The 21137-nt window shown below is 35.1% G+C and overlaps 1 pseudogene; it reads right to left on the bottom strand.

Moving 5' to 3' along the window:
- Positions 1-3354: 3354 nt before the first annotated feature.
- LOC131808489 (heterogeneous nuclear ribonucleoprotein H3-like) lies at positions 3355-16416 on the bottom strand (annotated as a pseudogene).
- Between the last annotated feature and the right edge of the window lie 4721 nt (positions 16417-21137).

Here is a 21137-nt window from a genome sequence, read left to right as displayed (position 1 = left end):
AAAGTTAATCTCTATATGCTCTCTAAGCCCCCATTTTTGGCTGTCTGCAAGATATCTCTACTTGAATATCCTGATGCTACTTAAAACTTTACATATGTATAGCCAAGCTCATTATTTTCTCTGTCTTCTCTGTGTTCCTATCACTGTCAATATCATCATTATATTCCTAGCTCACCAAGCTATTGGATAGTCATCTTTGATTTCATCTTTTCCTTAGTCAGCCATATCTCATCTATTATAAATCTTCCAAAGCATTTTTTTTTTCAAATTCAGTACCTACTTTTGGATATTAAAATCAGAACTTTTTCCCATGTCGTAACCACCCTTCTAGAATAACAACTATAAAATTGCCTTTACTGTCAAATTACATCTTCTTTTATTTGGCCAAATAGAGAAACAAATATAATTTTAATCCAATACTGCTGAAATCTAAATGAAGCCCCAATTTATATCATTAATCAGATTAAAACCAAAATTAACTGAAAAAAAATTAAAACCATAATAAATTTCCTCAGGTTTCACCTTGGTTCTCCTTACACATTTTCTTCTTATGTAATTCTATGCATTCCTAAAATCTCAACTAATTGAATAGTGATGACAACAAAATACACTTCCCCTTCTCATATCCTTTTTAAGTTCTGGAAGCTCCACAAACAAGAGCTAGCAGTTGGTCCTACTTTATTATCCTTTAAGCTATTTTACATATAATACTCAACTGTTTAACTTAGGTATTATTTTTATCTATATGATGAAGAAGAGAAATAAAGGCCCAATCTGATTAAATTAATAGTGGTAGAGACTAGATACAGAGTCAGAAATGACATTACAAGAATCCACAAGTTACTAGCAATGTGCTCTTCTCCCTTTCCTTTATTCAGGCGAACCTATAGCTAGTTTCCTATGAAACATCTCCATTTGATTGTCCCATACTATTTTCTAAAAAGCTTTACCAGATTAAATCTATTATCTTCATAGACACCCTACTTATTTTTTAAAATGTTTTATTTAAGGTCAATTTAATTAATATATACTGTATTATTAGTTCCAGAGATCGAATTCAGTGATTCAGTTGCATACAACACCCAGTGCTCATTTCTTCAAGTGCCCTCCTTAATGTCGTCAGGCAGTTATCCCATCCCCCCACCCACCTCCCATCCAGCAACCCTCAGTATGTTCCCTATAGTTAAGAATCTCTTATGGTTTGCCCCCTTCTCTGTTTTTGTATTAATTTACTTTTCCTTCCCATTCCCTATGTTCATGTTTTGTTTCTTAAATTCCACATATGACTGAAATAATATGGTGGGTTTTTTTTTCTTTGACTGATGTATAACACTTTCTCCCTAGTTCCATCCACATCATTGCAAATGGCAAGATTTCATTCTTTTTTTTTAAGATTTTATTTACTTATTTGACAGAGAGAGAAATCACAAGTAGGCAGAGAGGCAGGCAGAGGGGGGGGGAGGGGAAGCAGGCCCCCTGCTGAACAGAGAGCTGGATGTGGGGTTTGATCCCAGGGCCCTGAGATCATGACCTCAGCTGAGGGCAGAGGCTTAACCACTGAGCCACTCAGGCTCTCCAAGATTTCATTCTTTTTGATGGCTTAGCAATAGTCTTCTGTATTTGTAGATCAAGATGGGGATTATTGCCATCCTCACTCTATTAAGTCTTCTAGTCCATGAACATGGGACTTCTTTCCACTTATATAGGTCTTTAATTTCTTTCAGCATGTTCTAGTTTTCAGCATAAACATCTTGCATTTCCTTTGTTACATTTATCCCAAGTATCTTATTGTTTGATACTACTATAAATGGAATGATTGAAATAACTACAATTTTGAATGTTCATTTCCAGTGCAAAAAAAAAATACAAGTGATTTTTGTATATTGGTATTTTATCCTGCAATCATATTGAACTTTATTAGCTCTCATAGTCTCTTGTAGATTCTTTAGGATTTCTCTATATATGAAGTCATGTCATCTGAAAGTATAGTTTTTATTTTATTCTTTGGAATCTGGATGCTTTCTCTTCATTTGGTTTGCTCTATTTTCCAGACTAGAACTTCCAATACAATCTTGATTAGAAGTTGTGGCAGTAGATGTTGTTGTATTCCAGGTATTAGAAGGAAAACTCTCAATCTTTCACCATTAGGTATGTTGGCTAAGAGCTTTTCATAGATGATCTCTATCTTACTGACAAAGTTCACTTTAATTCTAATTTTTATTATGAAAGGTATTATATTTCTGTCAAGTGCATTCTTTTGCATAAAAATAATCATGTGTTATCATTTATTCCATTAATGTGGTATATTCCACAAATTGATTTTATGACATTAATCTATTACCTATTTTTGCATTGCTGGCAAAAATCCTATTGGTCATGAAACATAATCCTTTTCATGTTGCTGGTTTTCTAAAATTTTGCTGAAAGTTTTTGAATCTATACTCATAGGGATATTTATCTGAAATTTTCTCACTTTTTTTAGTAATATTGGCCTCATAGATGTATTAGGAAGTGTATCCTTCTGTGTTTTTGAACTAGTTATGAAGTAGCTGTTGATTCTATGTTTGGTAGAATTTACAAATGAAGTCATCAGAGATAGCTTTTCTTTGTGGAAAGTTTTGGTCTACAATTCAATTCTCCTTTCTTGTTAGAAGTCTTCTCAAACTTCGTATTTCTTCTTGGGTCTGTTCTGGTGGTTTGTTTTTTTAAAGAATGTGTTAATTTCATCTATGTTATTTACTTTTGAGGGCTACAACTGTTCATAGTATTGTCTCAGTCTTTTTTTTTTTTTTTTTACTTTTTAATTCACATAAAGTAATGATGCCACTCTTTCAATCCAAATTTATGTAATTTGAGTCATGTTTCTCTTTTTCATGGTGAGTCTAATTAAAGGTCTCAACTTTTTGGTCATGTCAAAGAACAAACTTCAGTTGGGTTGATTTTCTCTATTTCTTTTCTTTTCTTTTTCTAATAAAAATGTATTTTTAGGTCAAAGTATGCAACACAAAAACCCTATAGAAAACAGATTTTTCCATCACAATCTGTTGTTTTACCAAATAATATTTTGAAAACACATTCCTTCAGTCATTATAAAGTTCTTAAATACAAAAGAAATTAAATCTTTAAGAAAGTCTAGTAGTGGGGCACCTGAGTGGCTCAGTGGGTTAAAACCTCTGCCTTTGGCTTAGGTCATGATTCCAGGGTGCTGGGATCGAGGCCCACCAACATCAGGCTCTCTGCCCAGCTCTCTGCCTACTTGTGATCTCTCTTTGTCAAATAAATAAATAAAGTCTTTAAAAAAAATTCTAGTAGACCAGACACTATTGTCTGGACTTTAATGTTTGTGGTTATGCTTTAATACATGCTACGCCATCCAACTCCACTCATGCCCCCTTGTCCATAGTAACTACCATTGCCTCTACCACCATGGCCATAACAACCCAAGCCATCAAGAGTACCATATTCTCCATTATAATTGTTACCATTACCATTCTTCCAAAAGATCCATAACATCCCTGATTATCCATTCTGTCTTTGCTGTAGCCTCTCATTCCAGAAACTCCTATTCCAGAACCACCTCCAAGAGTAGAATTCAAGAAGTAGAATTCATGTAGAGAGGTTGCATGTTATTCTTATCTTTAGACATGGCAGCTACAGCATCTGCATGTATCACAAATTCTGCATCTGTCTCTCCTGTTGCACTACCATCAGTTCCAATATCAATATGCACTCATATTGGATTCAGTGGTGAGAAGAAATTAGCAATGTCATTTTCAAAGGTAATCCTCTCATATGTACAAAATGGCCACCATAACCTGAACGTGCATCACCAGCTCCACCATAGCCATGTCCTCCCATAGCTCTTCCATCTCTCATTCTGTCATCAAAGCCATCATTTCCATAGCCATAATTATTATAGCCAGCATAGTCATCAAAACCTCCGTAACTACTATGTCTAGCTCCATAATAACCCCCTCTTCCTCCCATATTGTCCCATATTGTCCCAGTCGCTGGCCCAGTAATATTCTTGGTGGATCATAAAATCCTTTGATTTCACTCCTGCTACTTCGGAAGAGCTCAATATACCTGTGTCCTATTCTTTCCTTACTTTCCCAGAGCATTTTCTGCTATCTTCTTTGAAACAAACCACACAAAGATCTCCCACGTGCTCTCCCCTGGTAGTCCATTGTCAGTGTTATCCCTTTTGGCACGATTTCCAACCATTGAAAGAACCAAACTACTTCTCTGTTTTGCACCAAACCCAGTGCTCCATGCAATATGTGCCCTCCATAATACCCACCACCAGGCTCACCCATCCCCCCACTCTCCCTCCCTCCAAAACCCTCAGTTTGTTTCTCAGAGTCCACAGTCTGTCATGGTTTGTCTCCCCTCTGATTTCCCCCATCTCACATCTCTCCATCTCCCAATGTACTCCATGTTATTCCTTATGCTCCACAAGTAAATGAAACCCTATGATACTTGACTCTCTCTGCTTGACTTATTTCACTCAGCATAATCTCTTCCAGTCCCATCCATTTTGATATAAAAGTTGGGTATTCATCCTTTCTGATGGAGGCATATTACTCCATTGTATATATGGACCATGTCTTCTTTATTCATTCATCCACTTTGTCCATTGAAGGGTATCTTGGTTCTTTCCACACTTTGGTGACTATGGCCATTGCTGCTACAAACATTGGGGTACAGATGGCCCTTCTTTTAACTATATCTTTGGGGTAAATGCCCAGTAGTGCAATTGCAGGGTCATAGGGTAGCTCTGTTTTTAATTTCTTAAGGAATTGCCACACTGTTTTCCAAAGTGGCTGCACCAATTTGCATTCCCACTAAGAGTGTAAGAGAGTTCCCCTTTCTCCACGTCCTCTCCAACACATGTTGTTTAGTGTCTTGTTAATTTTGGCCATTCTAACTGGCATAAGGTGGTATCTCAATGTGGTTTTGATTTGAATATCCCTGATGGATAGTAATGATGAACATTTTTTCATGTGTCTGTTAGCCATTTGTATGTCTTCATTGGAGAAGTGTTTGTTCATGTCTTCTGTCCATTTTTTGACATGATTATCTGTTTTGTGTGTGTTGAGTTTGAGTAGTTCTTTACAGATCTTGAATACCATCCCTTTGACTGTAGTGCCATTTGCAAACATCTTCTCCCATTCCCTGGGTTGCTTTTTTGTGGTTGTTGACTGTTTTCTTTGCTGTACAGAAAATTTTGATCTTGACGAAGTTGCAAAAATTCAGTTCTGCTTTTGTTTCCTTTGCCTTTGGAGACATATCTTGAAAGAAGGAGGAACTACAGAACACTTATAAAAGAAATTGGAGAAAACACAAAAAGATGGAAGAGCATTCCATGCTCGTGGATTGGAAGAATAAACATTGTTAAAATGTCTATACTGCCTAGAGCAATCTGTACTTTCAATGCCATCCTGATCAAAATTCCATTGGCATTTTTCAAAGAGCTGGAACAAGTGATCCTAAAATTTGTATGGAACCAGAAGAGACCCCGAATTGCTAAGGAAATTTTGAAAAAAGAAAAACAAAACTGGGTTATCATGTTGCTTGATTTCAAGCTTTACTACAAAGCTGTGTTCTCCAAGACAGCATGGTACTGGCACAAAAACAGACACATAGACCTGTGGAACAAAATAGAGAGCCCATATTTGGACCTTCACTCTATGGTCAAGTAATCTTTCTCAAAGCAGGAAAAACTATATAGTTATATAGTTATAGATAAAAGTTATATAGTTATAACTATAGTTATATAGTTATAGATAAAAGACAGTTTCTTCAATAAATGGTGCTGGGAAAATTGGTCAGCTATGTGTAGAACAATGAATCTCTATTTCTTTTTTACTCTTTATTTCATTTACTTTAATGTAGGCATTCTTCACTTTATTGCATTTCATTTTATTGTGCTTCACTACATTTTTTTAAAACTGAAATTCAGAACTTTAATGAAGGAATTCACTGCAGATGTAGTGTAAATGACAACAGAACTAGAATTAAAAGTGGTGCTTGAATTGCAATAAAACTTCAATGGTTGGGGAATTGCTTCTTATAGATGAACATGGTAAGTGTTTTTTTAAGAGGGTTTATACTCTTGGTGAAGATGCTGAGAAGACTGTTAAAAAGACAAGAAAATTTAGAATATTACATAAACAGTTGATAAAGCAGTGTTTGAGAGGACTGACTCCAAATTTCAATACAGTTCTACTGCAGATAAAATGTTACCAAATATGCTATAGAGACATTTTCCATGAAAGTAAGAGCCAACTCATGTGGCAAAATTTGTTGCCTTATTTTAAGAAATTTCCATGGCCACTCCAACTTTCAGCAACCACTTCCTTGATGAGTCAGTAGCCATCAACATCAAGCCAAGTCTCACCACCAGCAAAAAAGAAAAAAATAAATTATGATACACTGAAACCTCAGATGATGGTTAGCATTTTTTTAGCAATAAAGTATTTTTAATTGAGGTATTAATGTACATTTTAGACATAATTATGTTGAATAATTAATAAACTATGGTATAGCATAAAATAACTTTTATATACACTGAGCAACCAAAAAATTTATTTGACTCACTTCATTCCAATAATTACTTCATTGTAATCAACTGGAACAATATCTCTGAGATATGCTTGTATTTATTATTTCCTCCCTTCCGCTAGCTTTGAGGTGGGTTGCTCCTCTTTTTCTACTTGCTTATAGTTTAAGTTTATGTTATTGATTTGAGATTTTCCTTCTTCCTTGTTTTGTTTAACATAGGCATTTACAGCTGTTAATTTCCCTGTGAGTACTGCTTCATCATCATTATACTAGTTTTGATAGGTTGCATTTTTTATTTTGTTTGCCTCACATTATTTTCTAATTGTCCTTATGATGTTTTATTTGACACATTGATAACTCAGGAATCCATTGTTCAATTTCCACATATTTGTGCCTTTCCTAAATTATTTTTGTTATTGATTTCTAATCTCATTCTTTCACTTTTGGAGAGCATATTTTGTATAATTACAATATATTTAAAATTATCCAGGCTTGTTCATGGTCTTATATTTGGTACATCTTGGGCAATTCTCCATGTACACGTAAGAAAAATGAATTCTGCTGCATTTGATATAATTCTTTTTTTAAAGATTTTTAAAAATTTATTTATTTGTCAGAGAGAGAGAAAAAGTATAAACAAACAGAATGTCAGGCAGAGGCAGAGAGAGAAGCAGGCTTCCCTCTAAGCAAGAGGCCTAATGTAGGACTCAATCCTAGGACCATGGGATCATGACCTGAGCCAAAGGCAGTGGTTTAACTGACTGAGCCACCTAGGTGTCCTTATGCTGCATTTGAATTAAGTGTTATATAGATAGCTATTAAATCCAAGTGGATTATGGTGTTATTCAGGTATTCTGTTTCTTTGATAAACTTCTGCCTATTTGTTCCACCTATTATTGAAGAGTAGAGTATTGAAATCTCCAACTATCATTTTCAAATCAACCATTTTACCTTTCATTTCTACATTTGGTCTTTATATAATTTGGGGATGTAATATTAGGTATATGTTCATAATTCATAAGGCTCTATGTTGGATCAATGCTATTTTTTAAACTATTTTATTTACTTACTTATTTGAGAGAGAGTATGTGCATGACATGAATAGGAGGGGGAGAGAAAGAGGGAGAGGGAAACTCAAGCAGACACCCTGCTGAGCACAGAGCCCAAACCATGGCTTAATCTCACCACTGTGAGATCACAACCTGAGCTGATACTAAGTGTTTGTTCCTTAGGCACCTGGGTGGCTCAGTTGGTTAAGTGACTGACTTCATCTCAGGTCATGATCCTGGACTCCTAGGATTGAGTCCTGCATCAGGCTCCCAGATCAGCAGGGAGTCTGCCTCTCCTTCTGACTCTCCTCCCTCTCATGCTCTCTCTCTTTTTGCTCTCTTTCTCTCAAAATAAATACATAAATAAATAAAATCTTAAAAAAAAAAAAAAGATTCTGCTGTTTGCTGTTTCATTGTCTGAACCACCCAGGCCTTAAATTGACATTAGTATTATAAAATGTCTTTGTCCCTAATAACATTATTTCCTCAAATTATCTCTGTCTAATATTTTTATAGACTCTTTAGTTGTTCTTAGGTTACTATTTGCTTGGTATATCTTTTTCTGTCCTTTTATTCTCAACCTACTTGTGAATATGAACCTAAGGTCTCTTTTAGACAACATGACATTGGATAATATTTTTATTTTCATTCACTCTGCTAGTCTCTCCCTTTTGTTTATAATTTTGAATACATATTTATTTCATGTAAGCACTAAGATATGATTCATACCTGTAATTGTGTTATTTTTTTATGTTTTATGTCTTTTTTGTTTCTGTTTCTGCATTAGTGCTTTATATTGTGAACAATAAATATTTTCTATTATATATTTAAAGTGTTTATTTTTTATTTTATTACACATTTTTCAGTATTTTCTAGCTTCCCTGAGGATTACAATTAATATCTTAACTTAAAACAACTTACCTCAGGAGAGAAGGAGTCAAGATGGCGGAGAAGGAGCAGGCTGAGACTACTTCAGCTAGCAGGAGATCAGCTAGATAGCTTATCTAAAGATTGCAAACACCTGCAAATCCATCAGCAGATCAAAGAGAAGAAGAACAGCAATTCTAGAAACAGAAAAACAACCACTTTCTGAAAGGTAGGACTGGGGGAGAAGTGAATCCAAAGCAACGGGAAGATAGACCCCAGGGGGAGAGGCCAGCTCCAGGCAAGCGGCGGAGCAACAGAGCACAAAATCAGGACTTTTAAAAGTCTGTTCCGCTGAGGGACATCGCTCCAGATGCTAAACCGGGGTGAAGCCTACGTGTGGTCAGCGTGGCCTCAGGTTCCGCAGGGTCACAGAAGGATCGTGGGTGTCTGAGTGTCACAGAGCTTGTGGGTATTAGAACAGGAAAGCCGGCTACAGAGACAGAGCTGACAGTAAGCTCACCTTACTGGGGTTACCTTGAACCAGATACAGGCTCAGTGAGCTCGGAGCACGGCCGGAGGTCAGGCAGACGAGAGTTACTTGGCGCTGTTCTCTGAAGGCACACTGAGGAGTGGGGACCCGGGCTCTCGGCTCCTCCAGGCTGGAGACCAGGAGGCCACCATTTGTATTCCTGTCCTCCGGAATTCTACTACAGAAAGCACTCAGGGAACAAAAGCTCCTGAAAGCAAACCCAAGCAGATTACTCAGCCTCGCCCCTGGTAAGGGTGGTGCAATTCCGCCTGGGGCAAAGACACTTGAGAATCACTACAACAGGCACCTCCCCCAGAATATCAACAAGAAATCCAGCCAAGACCAAGTTCACCTACTAAGGAGTGCAGTTTCAATACCAAGGAGAGCAGCAGAATTCCAGAGGAGGAGAATGCAAAGCACGGAACTCATGGCTTTCTCCCTGTGATTCTTTAGTCTTGCAGTTAATTTAATTTTTTTTCATTTTCTTTTTCTCTTCTTCTGCTAAAATTTTTTTAACTTTTACCCCTTTCTTTTTTAACGATTTTAACTAGTTTATCTAATATATATATGTTTTTCTTTTTATACTTTTCTTTATTCATTTTCATTTTTTAATTCTTTTCTTTTCTTTCTTTCTTTCTGAACCTCTTTTTAATCCCCTTTCTCCCCCTTCACGATTTGGAATCTCTTCTGATTTGGTTAAAGCATATTTTCCTGGGGTTGTTGCCACCCTTTTAGTATTTTACTTGCTCCTTCATATACTCTTATCTGGACAAAATGACAAGACAGAAAAATTCACCACAAAAAAAGAACAGGAGGCAGTACCAAAGGCTAGGGACCTAATCCATACAGACATTGGTAATATGTCAGATCTAGAGTTCAGAATGACAATTCTCAAGGTTCTAGCCAGGCTCGAAAAAGGCATGGAAGATATTAGAGAAACCCTCTTGGGAGATATAAAAGCCCTTTTCTGGAGAAATAAAAGAACTAAAATCTAACCAAATTGAAATAAAAAAGGCTATTAATGAGGTACAATCAATAATGAAGGCTCTCACTGCTAGGATAAATGAGGCAGAAAAAATAATTAGCAATATAGAAGACCAAATGACAGAGATAAAGAAGCTGAGCAAAAGAGGGACAAACAGCTACTGGACCACGAGGGGAGAATTCGAGAGATAAGTGACACCATAAGACGAAACAACATTAGAATAATTGGGATTCCAGAATAAGAAGAAAGAGAGAGGGGAGCAGAAGCTATACTGGAGAGAATTATTGGGGAGAATTTCCCCAATATGGCAAAGGAAACAAGCATCAAAATTCAGGAGGTTCAAAGAACACACCTCAAAATCAATAAGAATAGACCCACGCTCTATCACCTAATAGTAAAATTTGCAAGCCTTAGTGACAAAAAGAAAATCCTGAGAGCAGCCTGGGAAAAGAAGTCTGTAACATACAATGGTAAAAATATTAGATTGGCAGCAGACTTATCCACAGAGACCTGGCAGGCCAGAAAGAGCTGGCATGATATATTCAGAGCCGTAAACAAGAAAAACATGCAGCCAAGAATACTATATCCAGCTAGGCTATCATTGAAAATAGAAGGAGAGATTAAAAGCTTCCAGGACAAACAAAAGCTGAAAGAATTTGCAAACACCAAACCAGCTCTACAGGAAATATTGAAAGGAGTACTCTAAGCAAAGAGAGAACTTACAAGTGGTAGATCAGAAAGGAACAGAGACAATATACAGTAACAGTCACCTTACAGGCAATACAATGGCACTAAATTCATATCTCTCAATAGTTACCCTGAATGTTAATGGCCCAATCAAAATGCCCCAATCAAAAGACACAGGCTATCAGAATGAATAAAACAACAAAACCCATCTATATGTTGCCTACAAGAAACTCATTTTAAGTCTGAGAACACCTCCAGATTTATAGTGGGGGGGGGAGAATTTACCATGCTAATGGACATAAGAAGAAAGCAGGAGTAGCAATACTTATATCAAATCAATTAGATTTTAAGCCAAAGACTATAATAAGACATGAGGGAGGACACTCTATCATACTCAAAGGGTCTGTTCAGCAAGAAGATCTAACAATTTTAAATATCTATGCCCCCAACATGGGAGCATCCAACTATATAAACCAATTAATAACAAAATCAAAGAAACACATCAACAATAATACAATAATAGTAGGGGTCTTTAACACTCCCCTCACTGAAATGGACAGATCACCCAAGCAAAAGATCAACAAGGAAATAAAGGCCTTGAATGACACACTGGACCAGATGGACATCACAGATATATTCGGAACATTTCATCCCAAAGCAACAGAATACTAGAGAATACTTCTCTGGTGCACATGGAACATTCTCCATAATAGATCACACCCTCGGTTCTAAATCAGGACTCAACTGGTATCAAAAGATTTGGATCATTCCCTGCATATTTTCAGACCACAATGCTCTGAAGCTAGAACTCAACCAAAGAGGAGGTTTGGAAAGAACCCAATACATGGAGACTAAACAGCATTCTTCTAAAGAATGAATGGGTCAACCGGGAAATTAAAGAAGAATTGAAAAAAATCATGGAAACAAATGATAATGAAAAACAACGGTTCAAAATCTGTGGGACACAAAAAAGGCAGTCCTGAGAGGAAAATATACAGTGGTACAAGCCTTTCTCAAGAAACAAGAAAGGTCTCAGGTACACAACCTAACCCTACACCTAAGGGAGATGGAGAAAGAACAAGAAAGAAACCCTAAGCCCAGCAGGAGAAGAGAAATCATAAAGATCAGAGCAGAAATCAATGAAATAGAAACTAAAAAAACAATAGAACAAATCAATGAAACTAGGAGCTGGTTCTTTGAAAGAATTAACAAAATTGATAAACCCCTGGCCAGACTTATCAAAAAGAAAAGAGAAAGGACCCAAATAAATAAAATCATGAATGAAAGAGGAGAGATCACAACTAACACCAAAGAAATACAAACAATTATAAGAGGATACTATGAGGAACTCTGCGCCAACAAATTTGACAATCTGGAAGAAATGGATGCATTCCTAGAAACATATAAACTACCACAACTGAACCAGGAAGAAATAGAAAGCCTGAAGATACCCATAACCAGTAAGGAGATTGAAACATTCATTAAAAATCTCCAAACAAAATAAAGCCCAGGACCAGACGGCTTCCTGGGGGAATTCTACCAAATATTTAAAGAAGAACTAATTCCTATTCTCCTGAAACTGTTCCAAAAAATAGAAATGGAAGGAAAACTTCCAAACTCATTTTATGAGGCCAGCATCACCTTGATCCCAAAACCAGACAAGGATCCCATCAAAAAAAAAAAAAAAATTACAGACCAATATCCTTGATGAACACAGATGCGAAAATTCTCACCAAAATACTAGCCAATAGGATCCAACAGTACATTAAAGTATTATTCACCACAATCAAGTGATTTATTCCAGGGCTGCAAGTTGGTTCAAAATCCACAAATCATTCAATGTGATATAACACATTAATAAAAGAAAGAACAAGAACCATATGATACTCTCAATAGATGCTGAAATAGCACTTGACAAAGTACAGCATCGCTTCCTTATCAAAACTCTTCAAAGTGTAGGGATAGAGGGCACATACCTCAATATTATCAAAGCCATTTATGAAAAACCCACTGCAAATATCATTCTCAATGGAGAAAAACTGAAAGCTTTTCCGCTAAGGTCAGGAACACGGCAGGGATGTCCATTATCACCACTGCTATTCAACATAGCACTAGAAGTTCTAGCCTCACCAATCAGACAACAAAAGGAAATTAGAAGCATCCAAATCGGCAAACAAGAAGTCAAATTATCATTCTTCGCAGATGATATGATACTATATGGGGAAAACTCAAAAGACTCCACTCCAAAACTACTACAACTCGTACAGGAATTCCGTAAAGTGTCAGGATATAAAATCAATGCACAGAAATCAGTTGCATTTCTCTACACCAACAACAAGGCAGAAGAAAGAGAAATTAAGGAGTCAATCCCATTTACAATTGCACCCAAAACCATAAGATACCTAAGAATAAACCTAACCAAAGAGGCACAGAATCTATACTCAGAAAACTATAAAGTAGTCATGAAAGAAATTGAGGAGGACACAAAGAAATGAAAAAATGTTCCATGCTCCTGGATTGGAAGAATAAATATTGTGAAAATGTCTATGCTACCTAAAGCAATCTACACATTTATTGCAATTGCTATCAAAGTACCATCCATCTTTTTCAAAGAAATGGAACAAATAATTCTAAAATTTATATGGAACCAGAAAAGACCTCAAATATCCAAAAGGATATTGAAAAAGAAAGCCAAAGTTCATGGCATCACAATTCCAGACTTCAAGCTCTATTACAAAGCTTTCATCATCAAGACAGCATGGTACTGGCACAAAAGCAGACACATAGATCAATGGAACAGATTAGAAAGCACAGAAATAGACCCTCAACTCTGGTCAACTAATCTTCGACAAAGCAGGAAAGAATGTCTAATGGAAAAAAGAGCCTCTTCAATAAATGGTGTTGGGAAAATTGGACAGCCACATGCAGAAAAAATGAAATTGGGCCATTTCCTTACACCACACACAAAAATAGACTCAAATGGATGAAGGACCTCAATGTGAGAAAGGAATCCATCAAAATCCTTGAGGAGAACACAGGCAACAACTTCTTCGACCTCAGCCGCAGCAACATCTTCCTAGGAACATCGCCAAAGGCAAGGGAAGCAAGGGCAAAAATGAACTACTGGGATTTTATCAAGATCAAAAGCTTTTGCACAGCAAAAAAAAACAGTTAACAAAACCAAAAGACAACTGACAGAATAGGAGAAGATATTTGCAAACAACATATCAGATAAAGGACTAGTGTCCAAAATCTATAAAGTACTAGCAAACTCAACACCCAAAGAACAAATAATCCAATCAAGAAATGGGCAGAGGACATGAACAGACATTTCTGCAAAGAAGACATCCAGATGGCCAACAGACACATGAAAAAGTGCTCCATATCACTCGGCGCCAGGGAAATACAAATCAAAACCACAATGAGATATCACCTCACACCAGTCAGAATGGCTAACATTAACAAGTCAAGAAATGACAGATTCTGGCAAGGATGCAGAGAAAGGGGACCCCTCCTACACTGTTGGTAGGAATGCAAGCTGGTGAAACCACTCTGGAAAACAGCATGGAGGTTCTTCAAAATGTTGAAAATAGAACTGCCCTATGACCCAGCAATTGCACTACTGGGCATTTACCCTAAAGATATAAACATAGTGATCCGAAGGGGCACGTGCACCCAAATGTTTACAGCAGCAATGTCCACAATAGCCAAACTATGGAAAGAACCTAGATGTCCATCAACAGATGAATGGATCAAGAAGATGTGGTATATATACACAATGGAATACTATGCAGCCATCAAAAGAAATGAAATCTTGCCATTTGCGTCAACGTGGATGGAACTATAGTGTATCATGCTTAGTGAAATAAGTCAAGCGGAGAAAGGCAACTATCATATGATCTCCCTGATATGATGAAGTGGTGATGCAACATGGGGGCTTAAGTGGGTAGAAGAATAAATGAAACAAGATGGGATTGGAGAATGACAAACCATAAGTGACTCTTAATTTCACAAAGCAAACTGAGGGTTGCTGGGGGAGGGGGGTTAGGAGAAGGCGGCTGGGGTTATGGACATTGGGGAGGGTATGTGCTTTGGTGAGTACAGTGGAGTGTGTAAACCTGGCGATTCACAGACCTGTACCCCTGGGTATAAAAATATATTATATGTTTATAAAAAATAAAAAAAAATTAAAAATTAAAACAACAACAACAACAGCAAAAACACAAAATACAACTTACTTTAGGAGGCATCTGAAGGTTAAACTTCCAACTCTTAATTTGATCTTAGGTAGTGAGCTCAGCATTGGGGGATTGAGCCCTGCATTGGGCTCCATGTTCAGTGGGGAATTTGCTTGAGGTTCTCTCTTTCCCCCTCTCTCTGCCCCTCCCCTGCTCATGTGTGTGTATGCACATGAGCTCTGATTCTTTCTCTCAAATAAATAATGTTTTAAAAAATATTTAATATAATACCAACATAGTTTCTAATAATATTCAAATACTTTGCACCAATATGACTCTATTACAACCCCTTTATTCATGCTAATATATTTCTATGTTATATATGTGTATGTTCTGAGCTCATTAATGCAGTTTTATAATTATTGACTTTATTTTTCATTTTCCTTTAAAACAAGAGAAGAAATTATTTACAAACTAGATGCATTTATGTGGTCATTATATTTATGTATGTAGTTATTTTTACTGACAATTTATTTATTTATTTTTTATTTTTTTATTTTTTTATTTTTTTATTTTTTATAAACATATATTTTTATCCCCAGGGGTACAGGTCTGTGAATCACCAGGTTTACACACTTCACAGCACTCACCAAATCACATGCCCTCCCCAATGTCCATAATCCCAACCCCTTCTCCCAAACCCCCTCCCCCCGGCAACCCTCAGTTTGTTTTGTGAGATTAAGAGTCACTTATGGTTTGTCTCCCTCCCAATCCCATCTTGTTTCATTTATTCTTCTTCTACCCACTTAAGCCTCCATGTTGCATCACCACTTCCTCATATCAGGGAGATCATATGATAGTTGTCTTTCTCTGCTTGACTTATTTCGCTAAGCATGATACGCTCTAGTTCCATCCATGTTGTTGCAAATGGCAAGATTTCATTTCTTTTGATGGCTGCATAGTATTCCATTGTGTATATATACCACATCTTCTTGATCCATTCATCTGTTGATGGACATCTAGGTTCTTTCCATAGTTTGGCTATTGTGGACATTGCTGCTATAAACATTCGAGTACACGTGCCCCTTTGGATCACTACGTTTGTATCTTTAGGGTAAATACCCAATAGTGCAATTGCTGGGTCATAGGGCAGTTCTATTTTCAACATTTTGAGGAACCTCCATGCTGTTTTCCAGAGTGGCTGCACCAGCTTGCATTCCCACCAACAGTGTAGGAGGGTTCCCCTTTCTCCGCATCCTCGCCAGCATCTGTCATTTCCTGACTTGTTGATTTTAGCCATTCTGACTGGTGTGAGGTGATATCGCATTATTTTTTAGTGTGTTTGACTTATTTCCTCCTAAAGATTTCCCTTTGTATCTCTTTAAGGCAAGTCTGGTAGTAATGAGTTCTTCCACTTTTTTAAAATCTTACATTGTCTTAGTTTCTCCTTTGCTTTTGAAGGTTAGAATACTAAATATTTACCAATATTACTGGTTGGCAGTTGTTTTCTTTCCAAACTATGAATACATACATCATCTCACTGTCTTTGTTCTCCATGGTTTCAGATGAGCAGTCAGCTGTTAATCTTATTGAGGTCTGTTTCTACATTATGTTTCACTTTCCTCTTACTGCTTTCAGGATTCTTTGTTCTGTTCTTTCTACTGAATGACTATGATATGATATATCTAGTTGTGAATGTCTTTAAATTTATCCTACTCCAAATTCATTAAGCTTCTTGAAAGTGCAGAATGTTTTTCATTATTTGGAGGGTTTCACCCATTTTTTCCAAATATTCTTTCTGTCCTTTTTTTTTTCCTTCTCTTCTCTGTGGACTCTTTATGCCTATTTTTATGCTTGATGGTGTCTCATAAGTCTTTGAGGCTCTATTCAATTTTAATTATTTATTTCTGTTTCTCATATGAATAATATCAATTTACCTATTTTATAGTTTGTTGATTGTTTTTCCTACCACTTCCAATATGTTATTGAACAGCTATAGTGATTTTTAAATTTTAATTATTATATTTTTAAACTGCAGAGTTACTTGGTTAATTTCTACAAATGAAATTATTTTATTTTGACAATGTTTGTCAGTGCTTTTATAGTCGCTTTTATCAATAAGCAATTTTTAAGAGGTTATTACTCCATTCTGAAAGTGCTTCTCAATATTTCTATTTTGAATGAAATAATTCTTTGTGTAGAACTATTGATACATTCTCAAGTATTTAACATTATCCTTGGCTTCTACCCACTAGAGGCCAGTAGAATTCCATTTTCCAGTAATGGTAAACAATAATGTCTCCAAATACTGCCAAATGTCTTTAGGTGTCAAATTCATCACAGGTTGAGAACATTTAACTGAGTAATCCTAAATATGCTTTTCTGAAATATTTTTCTCTTGCAGTACTTACCAAAATTTAAATTTGAATTATTTGTTAAAACGTTCTAATGTCTTGCTACCTCAGTGAGTTGGAAGCTCCAGGATTAATGGAGGCAGGTATGTCTGTTTGATTACTCTAACATAACAACCAGAAAAGAATCTCTGAGAAATATACTGAATATATACTATTTAATGCATCCATTTCTTCATCTTAGACACAATTTTTTTTCCTGTTTCCTTATTTAAAATCATGCCAACCCCCCCCCACGAAGGGATGTTACATTTTTTTTACATTTTTTTGGTAAATGACATTGAATTTTTTAAACTTTTTTTTACATCCTTGTCCACTTGTTTTGAAAAATGAAAATTACCAGTCCAATATGAAAATTTTTGAACCAAATACTTATTCTATAGTGCTCTAGACTATATAATTGCAAATATGAAGAAGGTTCTGAAACAAGATTCAAAATATAACTTTAATTTTAGGGAGCAGTAGACTTTATATTTTATCATAGTATACTGGAATTCTGCAAATATTTATAACATACATTTTTTCTAGTTAAAAAAATAAAAAATAAAATATTTTCTTATTTCTTAATGATAATGTTATAGGGAATTTTGAGTTTTGCCTAGTTTTAGCAAGTTATTGTAAACACATTTTTTCACAAGTTTGAGAAGTCTGTTTTGGTGAAATATCTCTTAAATATTGATAGCTATAATTTTATTATAAAATTATACATATAAGATTCTAGTCTCTCTACTGAATTTGACTTATTGTAGTTCCTACTCTCCTTCTGACTCCCACAAGCAACAAAGTTCTCCCTAGATTTTAAGAGCCAGTAATATTATTTTTTATATTTTGATAAAAGAGACTATGAATCTAAATAATTTTCAAAAATCTTGTGTGATTTTATCCTTCAGAAAAAATACTAGATCACTAATTTTTGATGCCAGCCAGAGTCATGTATAATGTTATAGTTATTGAAATATTTCATCAACTAGAGGACAAAGAGCTTATACCACATTCAAATGTAAGAATGTTTCACTCTCCTTTTACCACAAGGGTAACATCTCTTTTAACTTCTATAATAATTAGCCAAAAGACCTTATTTTTAAGTTTTATATTTTTACTTTTTATGAAATTTTACACATTTGAATATTTTACTTTAATGGAAAATATCTATATTTAAAATGTATTTTCAATGTATTTTTACTTTTAAAAGATCCAATACTTTAATATTTCTTATATCAAATTGCCAGAGTTTTTATGTGCATTACATATATGGATGCTTTGGGTTTTCTCTATTTCTTTTAAAGATTTTTTAAAATTTATTTATTTTATATTATTTATTTTGAGTAGGCAGAGAGGCAGGCAAAGAGAGAGGGAGAAGCAGGCTCCCTGCTGAGCAGAGAGCCCAGTGTGGGGCTCAATCCCAGGACCTTGGGATCACGACCTAAGCCGAAAGCAAAGGCTTTAACCCTCTGAGCCACCCAGGCGCCCCATGGTTTTCTCTATTTCTTTACTTATTTTTCTTTTTAAATTGATTAATGATGTAGGTTTATGATTTGCTTTATGTTTCCTGCATTTCTTGTTATACTTATGGCCATCCTTCCCATCCCAATATATTAAATTTCTTTATTTTTCATGCATTTTATAATTTACATTTTTAATATTTTATATTTATTATTAGTCCAAGATATGAGATAAGGACTTTTTTCCCAAATATTCCTTGACATATATATCCTATTGTCTCATTTGAACTTTCCTTCATTCTTAGAACATGATTTCTATTCTTTAAAGTACGGTTTCTTTACTTTTCATGCTAATATGCCAATAATGGAATTCTAAGTTACCTATGGTATGTCAATTATTCTAGATAAACATTAAAATTGCATAGCTCAGTTTATAAAACTTCCTGTTAGTTTAATTAAAATTACATGAAATTTTAGATAAATTTTCATGACAGAGTGCAATGGTTATACAGATATGGCTATGCTTAAATCTCCTTCATCCATTTCCAGATGTAGAAAAGAAGTTAGTTTGGGCGCCTGGGTGGCTCAGCGGGTTAAAGCCTCTGCTTTCGGCCCAGGTCATGATCCCAGGACCCTGGGATCGAGCCCCGCATCGGGCTCTCTGCTCAGTGCAGAGCCTGCTTCTCTCTCTCTCTCGCTGCCTGCCTCTCTGCCTACTTGTGTTCTCTGTCAAATAAATAAATAAAATCTTAAAAAAAAAAAAAAAAGAAAAGAAGTTAGTTAAACTCATTCTGTAACTCCATTTCCTTATTTAAATTAGGGATCACATTAACATCTGCCTCATAGGACTGCTTAGAGTAATACATGTATTAATTGCTCTAAGTCAAGGAGTTTAATTTCTACCACAGTCCAAAATCAATAAGTACTACCTGTTACCATTATTACAAATTATTCCCATGTTAACTCTTTCCATTTAGTTACACAGACTATCTGTACATACAAATCACTTGGGGTTCCTTAGTAATGTTTGTAAGTTTTTGTCTAAGGATTTCTAAATATTTCTCATGATTTTCATACTAGTTATTTTGTGTAACTAGTTTATTTATTAAATCTTTTATATTTCCTGATCCTTTTTTAAGAAATAGAAAATAATTATTTTAAATATTTGATTCAATATCTTCCTTACTTTCTAATCAGAGTGACTATATCAGCAATTATAGCTGTAAGATTTTTTAAAATTTATATTTAAGATTTATTTTAAATTTATATCACTTACAATCAATAAATACTTTTCTAGCTAATTTTGAAATTTTAGTCTACTATTCTGTCATACTGAATTTTATTAGACAGGTATTCGGCAACAATTGAAGGTGATAATGGACAACCTTACCTAAATTCTGATGTTAATGAGAATCACTATAATTTTTATTTTATAGTATGAATGAAGTGACTGATTATTCAAGTGATTATTTACTTTTTTAAAGAAAACTTTATAAGAATGTATTCTTTATATGTAAAAGCATTCTAAACTTGGAAAACATGTTGTTAGATTTTGTTCAGAGCATTTGCTTTTTGACAACTTGATTACCTTTCAAATTTGTGCAGTAATTATTTATACAGTAAAAGTGCTTTTTTTTTATTCTTTCTAAAATATTTTGATAGTTTCCAAATTGTGTAATTTAAAATTAAAGGGAGAAAATGCTAACATGTATTTGGCTAACAATACAAATGACACTGTTCAAAGTATTTTATTCATAGTCTAACATCTAAACTTGAAGCAGGTACAACCATAATTTTCTCCATTTCACTAAGGAAAATATTGAGACACAGGTAAAAAAAAGCAAAGCCCCCTCCACCAAAAAAAGAAAAGAAAAGAAAAGAAAAGAAAAAAACTCGCTCATGGTTATAAGTGATAGACCCAAGAATTCATCATCAAGTAGCTGGATTCTAGGGCCATTATGCCATGAATAAACCAGTATAAATGTTATAGATTTATCCCTTCATTTAACTAATGGTAATTATGTGCTTCATGTCAACAAGGAACTTTGCAATGTCCAAGCAATACAGAGATAAATGTTTTCACCTTCTTTAAACGTTTTCCCATATAGCATTGCACTAGTTTATGTCACTCTACAAAATGTTCTTACTCTATAAAATTTTCAAGTCACACTGTAAGAAAAAAAGAAATGAAAATTATGTTTTGAAGATGACATCCAAAGAAAAGTACCCTGTACAGTTTCTATCTTGATTGTTTCTTATATTGTAGAAATTTGTTGCATGCACAGGTAATAAAGCCCCTAGTGAAAGCCTTTAATCATCAAGAGCATTTTAAAAAAGAGTCTGAAACACTTGCAGAAAAAAAAAAAAAAAGTGTTGTCAACTTCTGGCTTGATAATAAAATTTGAATGGCTCTATTTCTTGTTTG

The sequence above is a fragment of the Mustela lutreola genome, chromosome 1 (assembly GCF_030435805.1).
Source record: "Mustela lutreola isolate mMusLut2 chromosome 1, mMusLut2.pri, whole genome shotgun sequence".
Lineage (NCBI taxonomy): Eukaryota > Metazoa > Chordata > Mammalia > Carnivora > Mustelidae > Mustela > Mustela lutreola.
This window is presented reverse-complemented; position numbering and strand designations above follow the sequence as displayed.